The sequence below is a fragment of the Alligator mississippiensis genome, chromosome 1, assembly GCF_030867095.1.
Source record: "Alligator mississippiensis isolate rAllMis1 chromosome 1, rAllMis1, whole genome shotgun sequence".
Classification (NCBI taxonomy): Eukaryota; Metazoa; Chordata; order Crocodylia; family Alligatoridae; genus Alligator; species Alligator mississippiensis.
The window spans coordinates 63,353,827-63,373,191 of record NC_081824.1 but is presented as its reverse complement, the minus strand read 5'-3'; the positions used below and the strand labels follow the sequence as shown (position 1 = coordinate 63,373,191).

The 19,365-nt window shown below is 39.4% G+C and overlaps 1 protein-coding gene and 1 long non-coding RNA gene across 3 annotated transcripts in view; both read right to left on the bottom strand.

Annotated features, from left to right (window-relative positions):
* KCNQ5 (potassium voltage-gated channel subfamily Q member 5) overlaps window positions 1–19,365 on the bottom strand; it is a 635,336-nt gene that overhangs the window by 380,397 nt on the left and 235,574 nt on the right. The window lies entirely within an intron of this gene.
* Window positions 2,145–19,365, bottom strand: part of LOC132251447 (uncharacterized) — a 135,631-nt gene continuing 118,410 nt past the window's right edge. Inside the window, exons 3-4 of one of the 2 annotated variants that reach the window (XR_009463521.1) lie at window positions 17,660–17,747; window positions 2,145–2,337 (exon numbers count right to left, since the gene is read on the bottom strand). This is a non-coding gene — a long non-coding RNA (uncharacterized LOC132251447). The remainder of the gene's footprint in view (window positions 2,338–17,659; window positions 17,748–19,365) is intronic. The other variant, XR_009463522.1, reaches the window with a different exon arrangement.

Sequence of the window (19,365 nt, the reverse complement as noted above, 5' to 3'; positions counted from 1 at the left end):
ACACCTGTTAGTTCTCTTTCCACGGGCAGATCTAAGATTTTGAAAAGGGGTTTGGGCAGGGGGAACAGATGGTGTTGTTTATCATCCCATACAAAATAGTATACATTTTTCTAGGGGTAAAAGAGAAACTAGAAGCTTTACTACTATGCTAGGGGCGTGTAGCTATATTATTCAGTTTAATATCTGTTTCTCTTTCAATTTAACTTTATTGGAATGAGTTAAAAACAGTCTTCAGGGCTGTGAGACAGGAGCTACATTACCAGGAACAGCTAACTGACAGCAGAACTGCAGAAGAAAGGCTAGCTTGATTAGTGAAACGTTCAGACCATTAAAAAGGAGAAAGGGCCATTAACATCTGTGGACTGAAGAGTTTAGAAGGAAACGGGTAGATTTTAATGAGCCAGGAAGTCAACTGCTGCTCTTGCTGATGCCTGAATATAAATGCTGCTGCTGCTGCTGCCAGGCAGTTGATTTTAAATTTTAAGTGGACCAGGAATCAAGGGCAGGTGCAACTGCATCAATGCACATTCCTCCTCCATGCCTGATCTTTTGTCTTTTAATGGTCATTTCCCTCCTGTCTTTACCCTCCTTTCTTCTTCTTTAATTTTTGGCTCCCACTTTCTTTATTTTTTGGCAGTTCTGCTCAGTCTCTCTCTATTCCTTGCAGTATCTCGTATTGTTTTTCTATTTAATTTCACTTTCCTACACCCTCTAGTGCAGTATTAATTTTAAATCATATGGGCAATTTTTTAAGGTCTGAACATAAGTGAGTCACAGAAAGTGAACTCATAAACTTTCTCATTTACACACAAAGGGTTTGTGTGCATAAACTGGTTAATTATATATTTTATATGGGTAAATGGTAGGCTATCTGTTTATATGTGTAATTACCCAATTTAAATATATAAACATCAGCTAGGACTCCTAAATACAAGGTTATGTGCATACATGTGTATAGGTTACATTGTTCACCCATGGCACAAGGGTAGTTAAATTTGGACTTAAAGTATCTAATCTTAAAAATACAGTATTATATTGCTAAGAAAAAAATAGAACTATTTATACAGGGCTCATAAAACAATGTATTGCTTTATGGTAAGTGTAGCCACTGCTCATATGCTTCAGTGCTGTTCTAGCCTAACTAATGGGAGGCTACAAAAGAAGGAAAAAACAGGTTAATTTAAGATCCATTTGAGGTAGAGGATGGAGATGGGATCTTTGGTAAAGGAGGGAAAAAGCCAGAAGTTTAATTTAGATTTCATTTTCAAACCTCAAAAAGTTACCTAAGGCACAAAGTGCAGATATATTTTTAAAAAGCTAAGAATAACTTGATGATGTCCTTCAAAATGTGAAGCATTTTAAATTTAAGAAAATAACTTTTTTCTACTATTATCATATTGTTCCAGATAGCTTCCTAAATTGAGCTGCCTGGTTGCTAACAGGCCACAAATTGACTGGAAAGGTCATGTTCCATTGCAAAGTCCACCCCCACCAGCCAGAAAACCAGCAATCAAGTGTTATGATTCATAATCTGCAAGAAGAGATAAATACAAAGAAATTTTGAAAAACTTTTCATTTCCCAAAGACTAGTGTAAGTGAACAAGAAGCTTCTGTTTTCCATTTTGCTGCTCACAGAGAGCCTTTGAAACATTAGTCCTGTCCTAAACAAAGGACATATGCAAAGGAAAAAGATTATTTTAAATTGTATTAACTTGCCACTGGAAACTTTTAAAGAAAATTAAGACTAATCTAATGAAAAAGCATATCTTAAGATATATCATATAAGATATGGAAAGAAAAGTAACATTTTAACATATAAAATACATGACCACAAATTTAATTTGCTTTACAAACCTACTAGCCAACATGTACAAAAATAATTTCTCTAATTATATTAGCAGACTGTAATATTTAGTGAATGATCTATGTGTGATTAATTCTTACAAATCATGTTTCCATTTGTCATATTTGTATGTTTTTGAACTGTTGCACAGTCAATTTAACACTGAAATACAGAGATTCATCCATAGTTAGATGGTAAAGGTATACTGTACCAGGGAGAAAATGCAATGAAATAAATGTACTTGGTTAAAAAAAATTCTTGAGACAAAGAATTCAAGCAGCAGTAATAAAGTTTGCCAGAAAAAGTAGCATTTATTTGCAAGATAATTTAAGTTTCACCAATGGTATCACAAAGGCTTAATGGAAATTATAAATTTACAGGGGTTTCATTTTATTGGTAGTTTGTATAAGGAAGTTACTTGCATGACTAGGGCGTTTCAGGAGGGCTTCATTTTGTAGATCTTGTAGTAGGCTGTTCATCGAACTTGAAAAAAGCTGCAAGGAGATAATTAAAGTAAGAAATCTTACTAATTTAAATATCAGATAGATTTAGCCTCTCACTTGTATGGACCTTTCTATTAAATGTCCAAATAAGACCACAACAAGTGTCCCTTTTACTTAACTATCTAGCTACTAGCATCACAAAGTATGCTCCCTGCTCTGCTCATCAGTTCATTTGCTAGTTCAAGATGGAAGAATGAGTCCCAGAATAACTACACAGTGACAGGCTTCTGGAACCCAACCTAGCCACTGGCAAGCACTTCCTTCTTCCTTTGTACACTTGCTTATTTGAAGAAAAAGTAGGTGTGGTGACTTCAAGCCCACTGGATACTACAGGAGTAAAACTGAAAGTAAGAATAACCACTTGAAAAGCAGGAGAAGCTGTCATGAAGGGGTAACATACTGCCCCTAAAGAGCTGAGAGTGAGACTAGCCTCTGCTTTTTCTCACAAACAAACTGTGGACTCAGAAATCCTTGAGAAACTAGATTTTAAATAGAAGGATGGACTACAAGATAACAAATGTCAATGTGTAGTACAGAGCTGCATGGGAATTTTCCAATAAAACATTTTTTTTCCTTTGGGAAAAGATGCCCGCTTTTCATGGAAACATTTAAGTTTCAGTAAAACTTTTATCAGGAGAGTTTCTCAAGTCCAGGATGGAATGTCAAGAGATGGAATACCCCACCTCAGAAAAACCAGTGTTCAGGGTATACACCCAAGATATGGGAGACTCAAATTCAAATCCTTTCTCTACCTGATAATGCTTAACACAAGCAGCTTTGTTACAAATGTAGAGAGTCATTTTCAGTATGTCCTGTTGGAAGTGTTTAATTTTCTATAGATATTGAAATATGCCAAGAAAAAGGTTAGGAGTGGGGGCAACAGACTGGTCAGGAGATTCACCTGGAATGCAGGTAACCCAGACTCTGTCCTGCCTGATTTTCAGCAAACGCTTGACACTTGAACTGAGGATAGTCTTAGTTTTGTTCTGTATAAAAATACATACAAGTTTGCCAGTCAGAGGTATATGTGTGTACTGTTCCACTGAGTGAGTCACTCTGTCCGTTTTCACTGATTCAGTCCTGTTCAAGTCAAACAGGACATAACAAACAACATAGCAGGTTTAATTTTACAGATAGATCCTGCAATGGTACATTTCAAGAGAAAGGAAGTAGCTACTGGTAAAAAAGGCAAAGTGCCCACAGACATGTATTTTCCATTTTGTAAATTATAACACCTAACCTGCAACATTTTTTAATTTAGAATCTCCAAAGAATGCTCTGTTCATTCAAAGAGAAGGTAGAGAAGTCTGATCAAGTCTGATGAAGTCCCTAACAATCCTGTAGCCTCACTGTAGCCACAAGACCTACCTGAGATACTGAAGTCAGTATTTTTTACTTGGGTGCCAGCGTGTTACTGTTAACCGCCAATAAATGTCTTTTTAATGGTTACCATAGCTATCTCTGCATGTAACTTCGTTAAGTGAAGCAGGAGAAGCTCTATCCATTGAACAACATGCTAAAAATATTTGAATGAATAGTCCTGAATGGCAAAGGAAGTAGACTAGATAACCTTATATATTCTTGTTTAAATTCTATAGTTCTTGTGCAGGTTCTTACATCTCTTTCAGTAGTCCCTTGTGTTTTCCCTTTTGCTAAGGGTAGCTGCTGTCTGATTTGCCTTGTTGCCTAGAGCATCAATATCCAAAAAAAATTGGTAATACTTAGCTGAATTGTCTTAATGCAAAGGAAAGCAGAAGAATTCTCCTGAGAATGCATGCTTAGTATACTGTATAATCTTAACCCCACAGTAAGATATATCAAATGCACACAGTCATCTAATACTGGGATTCTCAATACTTTTTTTAGTGAACATGAGCTACTTATTCTGCCATTTGTGAAGGAGTGAACCACCTCATTCATAATCATGTAACTTTCCTGTATGTATTCTAAACCAGAGGGGCTCAAGTTGCCCTCCTTGGGTACCAATCTCTGCTTGTAGGAAAGTGTACTGCTCCTTCACAAAGAGAGCTACACCTCCCCCCCACCGCCTTCCTTGCAAGACAATCCCTCCTGTACAAGGTATAGCCATCAATACCTGTGGTCCAGTCATACCAACAGAGACCACCAGGTCTCTGTTATCCCTATGAGATCATATTGATAGTATATTTCCTTAGCAGAAGGGCCAGTTCCTCCTGTTTGTTTCCTATGTTCCTGGCATTTGTGTACAGGCCCCTAAGCCTGCGATCAGAAGCTCTGGGCTTCCCTGTCCTCTTAGAAGAGTCCTGTCTTTGGGCTGGGGTAGGAGTGAGTTCCATTGTGTTACTTGACCTGCTGTTGTCACTTCCAGGGCTTGCGCTACTGATTGTGTTAGTACAGCCTACACTATGCATTCCTAGGTTATGACCTGAGCTTACATTTTCTTATACCTGACTTACCTAAGCCACCCAAATTACCTGTACCAGGTTATAAACAGCTTACATTTTCTTATATTTGACTTGCCTATGCCATCCAAATTACCTGTAGCAGTGATTCATTCACTTTATTATATACCACTCCTCCCATCTTGGAGTTATTTGTAAATTTCATTAATAATGATTTCATGTTTTTTCTGGTCTCTGATAAAGAGATTATAACAGATAATAGCAGACAGCCAAAAGTAGTTCCTACAGAATCCTACATAATTTCATTTAGTGAAAACCAGACTCACTCAATGAAAACACCTCTTTGCAATAATATGTTAAAGCCTGTCAGCCAGCTTCTAATCCATGTAAATGTGCCATGTAGAATTTGGAGTACAGGCAGTGCTTGACTTAATGCGTTTCATGTTACAACATTTGACACTTACAACATTTATAAGTTGACACCCTGTTTCAACTTTCTGACATCAGTTTCAACTTCACAATGCTTGATCCGATGCCACGCCACACTGGCGAACAAGTTCACTGCGTCACCTGTCTCCCTGGAGAACATCTGTCCAAACTGCCTTGGACACCTTCTCTAAGTAAGCAGCCAAGACTCCAGAAAAACCTGCAGCCAAGACTCCTGAGAAGACTCCAGCCAAGAACCCATAAAAGTCCAACAAAATCACCTCAAAGAAGTCCTTCCAAATCAATAGCATTGCTATTTACAATATAAATACATTAATGTAGCTACATTATTCATCTATAATTGACTGAGTATAAAATTCTGGGGTATTTTTGGTAAAAATAGGGTATCAGGCCTTGGTTCAGAAACCAATCCCCCATTTATAACATTGTTTCCTATGTGAAAACTGGTTCCGAGTTACAACGTTTCGACTTAAGACATTGTTTTCAGGAACCAATCGTGTCATAAGTGCAAGGACTGCCTGTATTAAAATTTATTAATGAAGTCCCTGACAATATTGTGAGTTGTTAATACACAAAAGTCTTCCATACTACGTAACACTACCACTTCAACAACATATTAGTTAAATTACAATGCTCCTTTCTTTCACAGGTGTGAAAGTGACATGGAGAGGTTTAGTTAAGTATTAATGGTCCTAAAGATGCAAGTTTCTCATTATTTTTGGCTTAGATATGATGAGTCAAGAGCTAAAACAGCTTTATATGTACTACCTGAATTAATAAGACATGCAAGTGTTTCTCTAAATTCGTTTCTAAAAACTGACTTCTAATTTTTCAATTGGAAAAAGTATGCTAGTGTAAAGATAGGTTAAAAAATTACAATTTTTAAAAATAGTAACACATAGAATACATTGATTTGTGAGGAGGGACTGAGGAAACCAGGCTTATTTAGTCTGGAGAAAAGAAAACTGAGGAGGGATTTAATAGCAGTTTTCAACTACCTGAAGATGTATTCGAAAGAGGATGGAGCTAGACTGTTTCAGTGGCAGCAAATGACAGAACAAGGAGCAACAGTCTCAAGTTGCAGCAAGGAAAGTTTAGGCTAGATATTAGCAAGAACTCTCACCAGGAAGGCAGTGAAGCATAGGAACAAGTTACCCAGAGAGATTCTAGAATCTCCATCCTTGGAGATTTTCAAGACCTGGCTGGACAAAGCCTTGCTTTGAGCAGGGGGTTGGACTAGATGACCTCCTGAGGTCCCTTTCAACCCTAATGTTCTGATTCTATGAATAATGATTTGGCTTTGTTGAGAGAGACCAAATTCCAGGAATATCAACATAAACCTAGAGTGAAATATAGTATAACCTCATAAATCCTTGGTACCTAGCACCTGCCGGAAATGTGAACATTCCAGATTTTTGAAACAGTGTGCGGCTGCTGCTTCAGGACTGGCCACCACTACTCCCTGATGTACTGTATTTTTTAAAAGTGCTAGATTTTTGAGAATTCTGATATTCTGAAAAACAGATTTATGCAGTTATACTATAGTTGTGCTAAATGGACACCATTATTTAAAGTATTTATTTTACAAGCAAAATATTTCCTCACCTGTATAAGTGAGGAAATATTGTTAAAACTAAAAGAATGTTGATTATTAAAACTAAAATAATTTTAAGACTGACTTTTTTCACACTTCATGTTGTTAATTTTTTTTTTTATTTCTAATTGGTCAGTGAGAACAGTATTGATTATTGATTTCTCTTTCAATTATAGTCAGTCTGTAGTTAGTTCACATCCATGCATAACTACAATGTTGCAGTGGGAGAGTATTTACATACCATCTTATTGGAATTTTTTTTAAATCATGAGAATAGTCTTAGTTTTTATTTAAACTTTGTAGAAAAATTTGAACTTTATGAAACTTTGCTTAATGTTTTCTGTTTAACAGTTTTTTTCTCTCATCAGCATTTTCATTAATTGTAATTCTCTGCCTATTAAAAAAAATCTGAATGTTGATATAGAGAAATCCATTAACATATTCTTTGAAAAGCAGTGAAAGATTATATACTTATGTCTCATTTCCCATTACACTTACATTCAGTTTAGAGGATTTCTCATTTGCATTTAATAACCTTGTAATGATCAATATGCTAAATTATACTGTATTTTTTACCCACTGACTCAAGGGTTTTACTTTTCTATGTGCTATAAATATTCATGCAATGGTTGTTACCAGCAGTCTAAGAAACAGCCAATAACTATCCTGTGTTCATATAACAGTAATTTTAACATAATATGTCAGAAATATTGGCTACATTATCTACCATAAATTAACAACTTCCTCCTGGACATTCTTTTGTGCCATGCCTCAGTATCCAAACCCAGGGGAGGGGCTTAGATAAGGGAAAACAAAGATGCCGTCCCTCAGCCACAGATTTCAGTCTGTAACTAATCCCCACATGATTCTGCTTCTACAACCTTCCTATTCTATATGGAACAGAGAGTGCTAGTTTAGTAGCACATCTCTGCTCATCTCTTCTCTCACCCTGCCCCTGTCCACCTGCTAAATCTCAGTTCATGAAAACATACATAGGGAGAACCCTCATAAGTCTAGGGGGCTAAAAATCTGGTGTCTCTCACTTATCCCTGAATACAAAATTCAGAGCCACCATAATTTAAGAAACTACTCATACTTATTTTCATGCAGGTGTTCAGTTGCAGTGGTAAAGTTCAAATGCAAAGCTTTTCCAGTATAGACTGCTTTATACTAAAGAGATCAAAAGAGATTGCATTACCTTTAGATTATTCTCACTGACTTGATTAGCTCAGGGAAGATGGTTTGGCAAATCCTTATCACATCAAAAAATAAATCATGATAGAAATTAAATACCCTTTTCCTGCCTTTTGTAGGCTAGACAGGTTTCAAATCTGTAATGATTCCTGGTAATATTTGCGAAGGAGTCCCATAAAAATAATAAAATTACTATGAAATGCTTCAAAGTAGATATTATTTTTTAGTAACCAAGGAAACATTTTTAAGTAAAAAGGCTAAATGACTGCAACTACTCAGACACTGTAGAACAACTGAAAAGCAGGGGCTAATGAGGGAGTTCCCTACATTATGCATGTTTGTAATGGGGAAAGAACCCAGGTGTATAAGAGGTAATAGAAAAAGGCCTTTTCCCATGACTACCAGTAAAATATAAGCCCACCTGAGCCATCCTAAGCATAAATTAGTAGTCCACAACTGCGCTTACTTTGTGGGTCACAGAAATACTGTTGCTTCAGGCCTACAATATGTTGAAAGTATGTACCATCAATCAATTTACTTTATCATTTGATAACCACCACTCCCTAACCCAGCAGTGTTGCAATAGGAATAACAGATACTCAAATTTCTCCAAATCAAATTAAATCTGTTTTGAAATAGGCAACAAATATCAGTGACCATTTTTGAAAATTTTGGCATTAAAAGTCCATGTTTAGTTTCTCAATTAAAAAAAAAAGGAAAATCCTTCTTATTTAACTATTTAAGGGTATGAACAGATGTTGCATTTGTCCTGTCCCCCTTCGTCCCCATATCTGTCCCAAGTTTGAAAAGTTACGGACTGGCATGTATGCCGGGTGGCCAGTAACAGCACACATCTCAGCATACCTTGATACAGTCAACTGTCTATAGGTTCCTGTTTCCTGAGGATTCCCTGGTGCCAAGCCATTATTATGTGATTGGCTGCATGGAAGCAACTGGTAACATTTTTATGGAAATGACTTTAATGGATGTTACTGCCCAGCTCCTGCCACAGTCTGCTGGGCATTTCCAGTGCCACCACAGCCACTGCCACCTGCTGCCAGCAACCAGGTCACAGAATGGAACCATACATCAGCCATGCTTTTCAGGAAATACTGACTTTGTTATGAGCTTGCATTTGAGAAGGCACCACCATTGCACCCTGATGGCTGAGTTTTCTTTTGCCATTTGTGTGGCAAGTGAGGAAGGTTAATTTGCCCAGGAGGCACTTATGCACTTGTTATCACAGTCCACAGAGATACCCATGCCTACATCTGGTTTACATCCTGTGCCAGCAGCTGCGACCCTAAAGATGAGTTGGCTGCAGGTCACAATGCTTCCACATCAGCCTGGACACATCTTCAAACTGTGGAGTGGCAATTCTGGGCCAGGGAGACATGCAACAACTGGTGGGAGCAGATTGCCATGACTACCTAAGATGACAACCAATGGCAGATGAACTTCCACATGTTCAGGGAAACCTTCAGTGAAACCTGCACCAAGCTGGCCTCTTGCCTCCAGCAGTAGACTGGATGAGGGTACCTTGGTCCACTAAGAAGCATGTAGCTATAGTGACATGAAGCTCACTACCCTCAAACACCTTCAGTCTGTGGAAAAACATTTTGGTGTTGGGATTTCCACAGTAAAAGAGGCAGTGCGGGAGGTGTGTCTGGCCATCCAACAGGTCATGGATGTCCAGTCAGCAATAGCAGACCTGGGCCTCTGAATGCCATCTAGGAAGCTACCTGGAGGAGCACTGGGACAGCTTGATAATGTGTCTAGCCACTGCCATGCTATAGAGATAGTGTAACCACTCCTCCTACCACCCTTTGAGTTCTGAACCAGGACTGTCTGGCCTCCACTAGAGAGATCAGCATGTTCATCTTTGTGCAAGCTGCTGCCTTCCTTTGTCTGGCTTCCCTTTGGGCCCTTGTCTTTAGACCATTATCTGGTGCTGACGTGCGGTCACTACCATTTACAGGTGTCTTGTCTGAGAGGAGAGCATAGAAACAGAAATTAATTCTTCTGCTTGCTACTACCCTCACAGCATGAAGAACTCCCCCACCAAACTTGCAATGCCACCCAGTTGGTGGACAGACTCATTTGACTTGCTGACTCTCAACATGGTAAGTTTACTCTTCCCTTGCACTCAGGAAAACTGGGAGTGCCCTTAAACAGGCAGAGCTTTACATTACAGGGGTGTAGCTAGGGCCATTGGGCCCAAAGTTACATAGTTTCCCTGAGACTAAGCATGTTGGGTCTTCTTGCAGGTTGGGTTTTCTTGCACCCTAGGTCCCTATGACTTGGAGAAGGGCAGCTCAGCCACCAACAGGAACTTGTATGGCCCGTACCTGGCTGCAAAACCTTTGGTTCTAGAATGCTGGGGTAATAGATGCTGCATATACGGCATGATCTGTTCAAAGTCTGCCTGGATTTAGTGGCTCAAATGGCATGCCTACTGGTTCTCCACATCTCTCCAAATAGTGATGAGATCCACTACTTCCTCCCTTGTCTAGTTGGTGCTGTGTTTATACACAATGCAACTAATAGATGGGTAATGCTACCTATGCCCTGTTACCTTTGGGCAGTACAGAACTGCCAACACACTTAGAGTGGCTGTACCATATTTAAGAGGGGCCACGACTGGGGCAGATACAGTGCATTCTGGAATGCCTGTAGCATTGACTGGGTCACTGGCTCAGGACATTGTTCTGTAACAACGATCAGATGCACTTTGAAATGTCCTGTTACTTTTTATTCCACATGGGCTTTCAGGCTTTGACCCAGGACACCAGGAATGGATGTCTGCATGACTAAACTTTGTCTCAGGAAAATCAGTTTCTCCTGGGTCAAATACAATGTCTATTCACAGCTTTAGTGTAATCGTATTACGATAAATTAGTAAATGTGTGTAGAGAATCATAAAGCTGTGCTTTATTAAACTATGCCTTTCTACATTTTTTAGCACTAATAATTAGAGGCAAAATATTTGATGCATTGAAGCAACAAAAAAAGTTCTGAATTGATTACACTTAAGAAAGTGTCCTTTAAGGATAAAGGTGGAGTCCATAAAAATAGTAGATTAACAGCCTGGTAGCAGAAGTTCTTTATACAAAGAAGAGGTGCACCAGAGTGAAAAACGTTGGGTGCAAGCAGATGGAATGATTGAAATGTTTCCATGTCAAATCCACTTGGAAAAGCTTCAAAAAGGACATGTTTCAGCCAGGGGACGCACACATGCCACTGTGCTGTTTCTGGCCAGAACATTTCATAATGCTGCAGCCTACTTTAGCAACAGCTGGGGTGCTAGAGTAGGCTGTAGCAAGCTGTGGCTCCACTCTCAGGGCCCTCTTTCCCTTCCCTCACATGGACATCATGTAGAAGGGAAGGGAGGACATAGGATTGGAGAGCAAAACATTGAAATGTCTCTGAGTTAAGTGGGAACATGAAGGCAGCAAATCCCTCAAACCTCTCTTCTCTCTCTTAGAGGGGACTGGTAGAGGGAATTGGGGCTGGAGAGCCTGGTTCCAGAATTAAAGGAATCCATAGGGGTCTGGCAGGAAGTGGGGGGAAGTCCAGCTCCAGCCCCATCCCAGCCCAGGTCCCATGTACTATCTCTGTACACATGTAACCAAAAAAATTAATACTTCATTTCAAGAGCTTACTATTTTGGAACATTTTTCAGACACTTTTGGAATGTTTCAAAGGGCTTGTATATGAGGACAGCCGGACCTCTGAAACATTTCAAAGGTATTTGAAGCATTTTATTTGTTACGTGAGTCCATAATGTGGCTGTCCAAACTAATCTTTGTCAATGACCTTAGCATTCATCCTCACTGCAAGAGCAATACTACTGAAAATTTCTCTGCAACTATTTTGATCATCTGTTTTATTATACTAGTACTTTTCTTCCAGTATCAACAAATTTACAGAGACAGAACATTTATAATGTGGAAAATACCTAATCACCTTTAGCCATTTTTGCTAAAGGTGACAATAGCAATGATTTTTATGATGTGGGCTCCTGCTATAGGCTGATGAGTACTGGCTTATTACACACCAGCCAATTGCCTGTCATGAATGACGGATTTAAAATAACGAAGGAGTGTTTACATGGCCACTCCTGCCCCCTGTTCACCCTTTGGGGCCAGCCATGTAAACACTCCCTGCACCACTGCGGCCTCCTCCTCCAGCCACCAGTGCCAGGGCTTCCTCCCACTGCCTGCCTCTACCTCCTCCCCTGAGCAGCGGGGCTTCCCCCTGCCTCCCCTCCTCACTTCTTTCTGTCCACGCCACCTCCCCATCCCTGCTGACTGTTGGGTGTGTGTGTGCCTGCCTCCACCTCCACCTCTTCCACTCCGTGCCAGCTGTTGGGTGCATGCGTGCCTGCCTTCGCCCCTGGCTGGTTCTGCCTCCTCCATACCCAGGCCTGCACAGCCAATCGCTGCCCACCCTCTTGGCGGCACATGTGTAATTGACCAAAAGTGCTACAGACAGACACACAGACTAAACCCTTTACTGTATTAGAATTTGCCAAATTCACACCTGTCCTCAGAAACATCTTTGTGTTACATTAAAATTCTAAATGAAATCTTAATGTGGTTTTTGAGTCTCTCAGAAAGATGAAAATAAAACAAATTAGAAAAGTTACATATTGTTAGCAGTAAGATAAAACAGAAAAAATAATCACAAAGATGGAATATTATTTAATTCAATTTGATTTCTAAATGGGTGTTTTTAAATCTTCAGCGATATTTTATATTTTTTATTTTTGAAAAGTGGATTTAAACCAGTTGGTTAAAAGCTAAGCCGAGTAATCAATATTGGCAATACAAAGAGAGAGACCGAAAGCCAATATATTAAGCTAATATATGAAAACTTTCAAAGAAATGGAACTATTTTCAGAAATACTTACACTTTCGGGAAAAAAGGCATTTTTCACTGAAATAAACGTTTATTAAAAATTGTGACCAACTGCCACTACTGATAATGACCAACCTATAACATTAACAGAAAATAAGTATATATAAAGAAAAAGGTATACATTATTAAAGTGTCATTTCCACTTAGGTCTCACCCCCTGGCACAAACAGTTGATATTCATTTATCAAAACAATCTGCTTAAGAAAAAAATGTGTTGAAAGATATTATGGACATGCAAGGCATATATTTTGGATGTGAATAACACATTCTATTCATAAACTAGTTCTTTTATGTAGTATCTATTGAAGGGAGTTAGTTCTAGAGATGTTTAGATTTTTTTTTTTTTTTTTTTTACATCCTTAATTCATAAAGGAATAACTCCCTTTGATGTTTTCCAGTGCAAATTCCACAAGAATGCTCCAAATGGTTCACTTTAAAAACAAATGCCCAGTTACAACTCATTACTTCTTATGAAATATACATATTTGGGTTGTATTCAGATCAGGAAGGACTTAATAAAAAGAACTAACTATCTCAGCAGGGACCAGGAAGATCTGAAATGATGAAAAAACCTCATTCTAATGCAACCACACACAGTCAGAACATCTGTTACTTATTTTACAACTCACTAATGACAGAGAACAGTTTTCAGCTCCTACTGAAAGTGTACAAAATACAATCATTCAAGGGAATTATCAGAGGGCAGGTACTGGAACTCTCCTTGGAGTACATAACACTTGTATTTTTAGTTAGAAAAAAAAAATCCCTCTTTTTACTGCTTTATAACCTCTATTAATACTACTAACACATTAATAATGAGTTTGACTTTATTTTCAACAGATTTTAACTTTCCTGTCATTTCCCCTCGTTTAATATCTATATCAATTGAAAGCATCCCAAGCTAATTTTCTTCTCACAAAAAGCAAATACAACTACCACTATTCCTGAGTCATAAAAATAGTGCCCTTAAGGGAGGGCGTTTACAATATGTAAATTACAACTCGTTTTCCTGTGAACTTTTTATGTTACTGCTATTACTGTAAAATTATTTTAGGAACTATGCACATAATTTATCACTAGATTCTAAGCCCTGGTACTGCAGGTAACAAAGCAACCTTTAAAATGAGACTTTCTATACAGACAAAAGTTTACTTCCTATGTGAGAGAGAGCTTCACTTCCTCAACATTAAACACTCCTGCTGCTAAACCAGAACGAAAACCATTAGCTTTCAAGCTGTACTGGCCTGCAGTCTTTACATCTTACAAAACATTATTTAAATGAGAAATTGTCAGGGGAAAAATACTTCTGGAGTGATTACTTTAGTGCTAATGCTTCAACAAGGTTCAGTAATGAAAATTAGTTTGAAATACATTGCTGGAGATTGTCTTGGCTAAGCTGTAAAAATGAGGTCCTGACCATCTGTAGGCATTCAGAATTACATTATATTTTGTGTGTGTGTGTGTTTTAAACAGGAGAACGCAGTCTGTGCTAAAATAGAAAGAATGGGATATTTCTTGAAAAGTTAATTTTTGGAAGTCACCAGAATTCTGAAAACCCACTGGGATAAGCAAAGTTCTATCCTAAAACATATGATTCTATGACCTAAGATTCACAGCTACTTAAAATGAAAAATTCCTTTTGCCAAGAACTGTTAGGCACAAAAATGCCTCATAAGCTGATTGGCAAAGTTACAGCACTTGCCATAAAAAAATCTCACCAAAGTTACTATACTGTGATGCCATTGCAATGATCAGTCTTATGGTTAAACATAAAATAAAAATGATCTATGGTATGTGGTAACAAATGATAAATGTTGCTTTTTACCACTGCAATTTCACTATCTGAAGAAGAGGAGAACCCAGAGTCTTCTATATTACAGGATGTACTCCAAGAAATCAAATTTTCATGGTAGGAAAAATAATTAATTTTCTCTCTATTCCCTTTCTCTTTTGTCCCCCTGTTTACTTTTCCATGTCCTTTAAAAAAAGTACACATTTGTTTTTGATAATGAAATGTGCCACTGCACGACTAAAAATGTGGACAGATGTAACTATTATACCAGCATCAATTGACACCAGTGGAAAATGTCTTGATATAGCTATTATTTCTGCCTAGTAGATATGGAGCAAAACCATTGCAACTTTAACCCTTTTTTTAAGATTAAGATTTTAATGGTTTAGCTTACTTATACTACTACAGAAGCAGGCATGCATCCCAGTTATATTAGAACCTCTGAAGCATCCTCCCAAGTGGCAACTTCCATAGATTTCATAGACATTAGGGCTGGAAGGGACCTCGCAAGATCATTGGGTCCAGCCCCCTGCCCAAAGGGCAGGCAGTCAGCAGAAGTCAGGTGATCCCAGCAAGATAGGTATCCAAGTGTTTCTTAAAGGAATCCAGAGTAGGTGCCTCTAGGGGGAGTCTATTCCAGGCCCTGGAGACTCAAACAGTAAAGAAGCTTTTCCTTATGTCCAGCCTAAAATGGTCTTGCAAAAGTTTGTGACCATTGGACTTAGTCTTCCCATGGGGTGCCCTGGTGAACAGATGTATTCCCAGTTCCCAGTACACATCCCTTATATACTTATAGGCTGCCACCAAGTCACCCCTGAGCCTATGCTTTTCCAGGATGAAGAGCTCCATGTCTCTCAGCCTCTCCTCATAAGGCCTGCATAATTCCCTTTCCCTTTAAACCAACTGAAAGTTATGCCTGTCCATAGCTTGCATTGCATCTTAGTGGACTACTGGAGTTAACATTCTGTGCTTAATGCTAGCTCCTCTATAATGAGGCAAGCTGGTGTATATATCTTCGTTCTTTTTTTATTTTCATAGGTCAAGAATGGATTTCTCAGCAAACTAATGACTTCACAGCCAACGGTAGCTGGGGAACTGCAAAAAATTCAAGATCTTGGAAAGAGGCCAAAGGAAGAGCCTGCCACAGAAAGAAAAAGCTGTTTCAGTGCTTAAGAAGTACATGTACAAATACATCCAGTAGTTATCTGATCACAGTAGTTGATATTCACAGAATCAAAACAAGAGAAATACCTCAGTAGCTACAACAAATACACAGCGTATGCAATTGAAGGTGTTGTTCGAGTTACAATTCCATCTATATTGTTTTTGTTACAAGCAATAAGCCGGCAAAGAAGTTACAAAATAAGAGCTATCATCTTGTATCAACCTTATCATAAATTAACTTAAAAAAAGGAGTAAATAGCATGCTGATGGAATTTGGGGAACGTACTAAATTGAAAGATGTTGTGGACAGAACATCAGTAGGACAGAAAAGTACTGTGAAGGGAGTGAGCAATGGAGATACCACCAGAAAACAACAAAGGCAAGGTCATTCTTTAGGTAGAAAATACTAAGTGAAAGCCCCACGTATAGTGTTTGTGAAGACAATACCAGTACTTAAAAGGAACAATGACAAAAGAAGACTTGGGTGAAAGTAGATAGCATGTTGAAATGCTGACTAGCATAAAATAAAACTAGAGGTAATTCAGTTTTGGACTCAATAAACAAGAAAAATAATTGTTACACAGCTGATGAAGCTCCCACATACCATGCTGGTGAGTTAGACTGCTGGATGCTAGAACGCTGTTCAGTTCTCAGCACTTTAGTACCCCAAATAAACAGATAAAATATAAGAAATTCAAGAGAAATGTGATCAAGATCTATAAAAAATAGCTCACAATGAATTATAAAATAAGCCAAAAAGTATTGTTTAGCTAAAAAAAGGCTAAAGGAGGATATCTTAATTGCTGATTTTTTTAATGTGTGCATACTAAATAGGAAGAGTAAGTGGGTGCATGTACATGAGACACTTTACTATGCAGCAGAGGCACTAATCTACTGGGCAGTAAAGCATCACAGTCTACATGTACAGGGTATTTACTGAGCAGAAAATTAGGCTATGGTGCAGTTAGCTAGGACCCTGTAAATACAGGTATTAGATTAACTGTACAGTAGTTATTGCACAGTACTGTACTTGTAGGCATTGACCAGGAGGACATTTTTCCCAGTCAGCCTAAGCAGCAGGGGGCCACAGAGGACAGGTAGCTCTGTCCATGGTCCTGGTGCAGTGCAGCTCTCTGCCAGGGGCCAGGAGATGATCAATGCTGGGTCTGGGGGGGCTCTCTGCCCCCTGTCCTGGCTCCTAGTTCTCCAACCAGCAGGGAGCCTGCTGGCAGCTGTGTGCACAGGGCCAGGAGAGTTCTGCCAACTGCAGTGGCAGCTGTCTCCCAGCCTCATGCACATCAGGTCCCATCCTGATGCACATGGGGCCAGGAGACAGTTGCTGCTGTAGCCAGGAGAGCTCTCCTGGCCCCATGTGCATCAGGACTAGCCCCCATTCCCCTTGCCAGTCCCTAGGCTAGCACCTGAGGGAGCCTGGAGCTCCCCCTGGCTGTTACAGGAGCACAGCAGTGCAGGAATAACCCTATACTGGGCTGCTCCCAATAGGGTGCATGTGTAGACAAGCTCCCAGGGAAGGCTTACTGTGCAGTAATTTACTGTGCAGTAAGCTGAAAGCGCATTAATGACACATGTAGATGTGCCCACTGCATAGAATAGTCTACTACAAATAAGTCTAATAAGATTAAACCAAGAAGAGGGAAATATATTTAGGCTGAATAATACTAAAAGAGTAAATTCAATTAAATCATAGAATGACTTCCCCAGAGAAGCCATGGAGACCCCTAAAATATTTAAAACTAGACCTGACCAAGCTTAGGGAATATGACCTGAAAAATAAGATATATAAGATAGAGTTTTCTATACCTATGTGCTGTATTACAGGCTGGATCTGTAGATTTTTCCTAGGATTAAGCTGTAAAATTCTTGACCTCAGATGTAGTGGCTCCTGCTGCTGAGAGAAAAGGACATGCATCATAAGCCTTATTTTATTACTTACCTGGGCATGTGCAGCTACATGTGACTGCTTACAAGCTAAAATCAATTTTTGCTTTACAATCCTCTTTTTGTGTTTTATTAGTTTATTACATTTTTAAGTTTGACTTCAAATTCTTTGCACAAAGTTCCTTTAGCAGACAAGAACACTAAGGCTAAGTACAAACGTCAAAAAGCCTCAGGCTGAATCACAGAATCATAGAAAGTTAGGGTTGGAAGGGACCTCAGGAGGTTATCTAGTCCAGCCGTCTTCTGGACCATACCAAATAGATCATCCCAGCCAAACCGTTGTCTAGCCAGGTCTTGAAAACCTCCAAGTATGGAACTTGCACCACCTCTCTGGATAGACTGCTCCAGTGTTTTACTACCCACCTAGTGAGAAAATTCTTCCTAATATCTAACCTAACTTCCCTTGCTGCAACTTAAGACCATTGCTCCTTGTTCTGTCATCTGCCACCGCTAAAAACAGTTTAGCTCTGCCCTCTTTCAAGCTCCCCTTCAGTTGAAGGATAGTTGAAGGCTGCTATTAAATCCCTTCTCAGTCTTCTCTTCGCTAGACTAAATAAGCCCAATTCCCTCAGTCGTTCCTCATAAGTCATGTTCCCTAGCCCCCTCACCATTTTTGTTGCCCTCTGCTGGACTCTCTCCAGTTTGTCCACGTCCTTTCTACAGTGGAGGGCCCAACACTGGACACAATGCTTCAGATGTGGCCTCACCAATACAGAATAAAGGGGAATAATCATTTCCCTTGACCTGCTGGCAACACACTTATCAATCCAGCCAGTATGCTGTTAGCCTTCTTGGCAACAAGGGCACACTGCTGGCTCATATTCAGTTTATTGTCCACTGTAACCCCCAGGTCCTTTTCTACAGAGACTTGCCCCTGGTGAACTTTTTTCTCCTCCAAGTGCTTAGAAATGGATTCCTTGAGGATCTGCTCCATGATTTTTCCAGGGACTGAGGTGAGGCTGACTGATCTGTAGTTTCCTGGATCCTCCTTTTTCCCTTTCTTAAATATGGGCACTATGTTTTCCCTTTTCCAATCTGAAACATCTCCTGATTACCATGAGTTTTCAAAGATCATGGCCAATGGCTCTGCAATCACATCAGCCAACTCCTTCAGCACCCTTGGGTGTATCCCATCCAGCCCCATGGACTTGTATACATCCAGCTTTTCTACGTAGTCCCTAACCTGTTCTTTCATCACTGAGGGCTTCTTGCCTCCTCCCCAAACAGTGCTGCCTGGTGCAGTAGTCTGGAAGCTGAACTTGCCTGTGAAGACTGGAGAAAAAAGGCATTCAGCACTTCATCCTTTTCTGCATCCTCTGTCACAAGGTTGCCTCCTCCATTCAGTAAGGGACCCACATTTTCCCTGATCCTCATCTTGCTACTGACATACTTGTAAAACCCTTCTTGTTAACCTTCACATCCCTTGCTAACTGCAACTCCAATTGTGCTTTGGCCTTCCTGACTTCATCCTTGCGTGCCCAAGCAATGCTTTTATATTCTTCTCTAGTTATCTGTCCAAGTTTCCACTTCTTATAAGCTTCCTTTTTGTGATTTAGTTTACTGAAGAG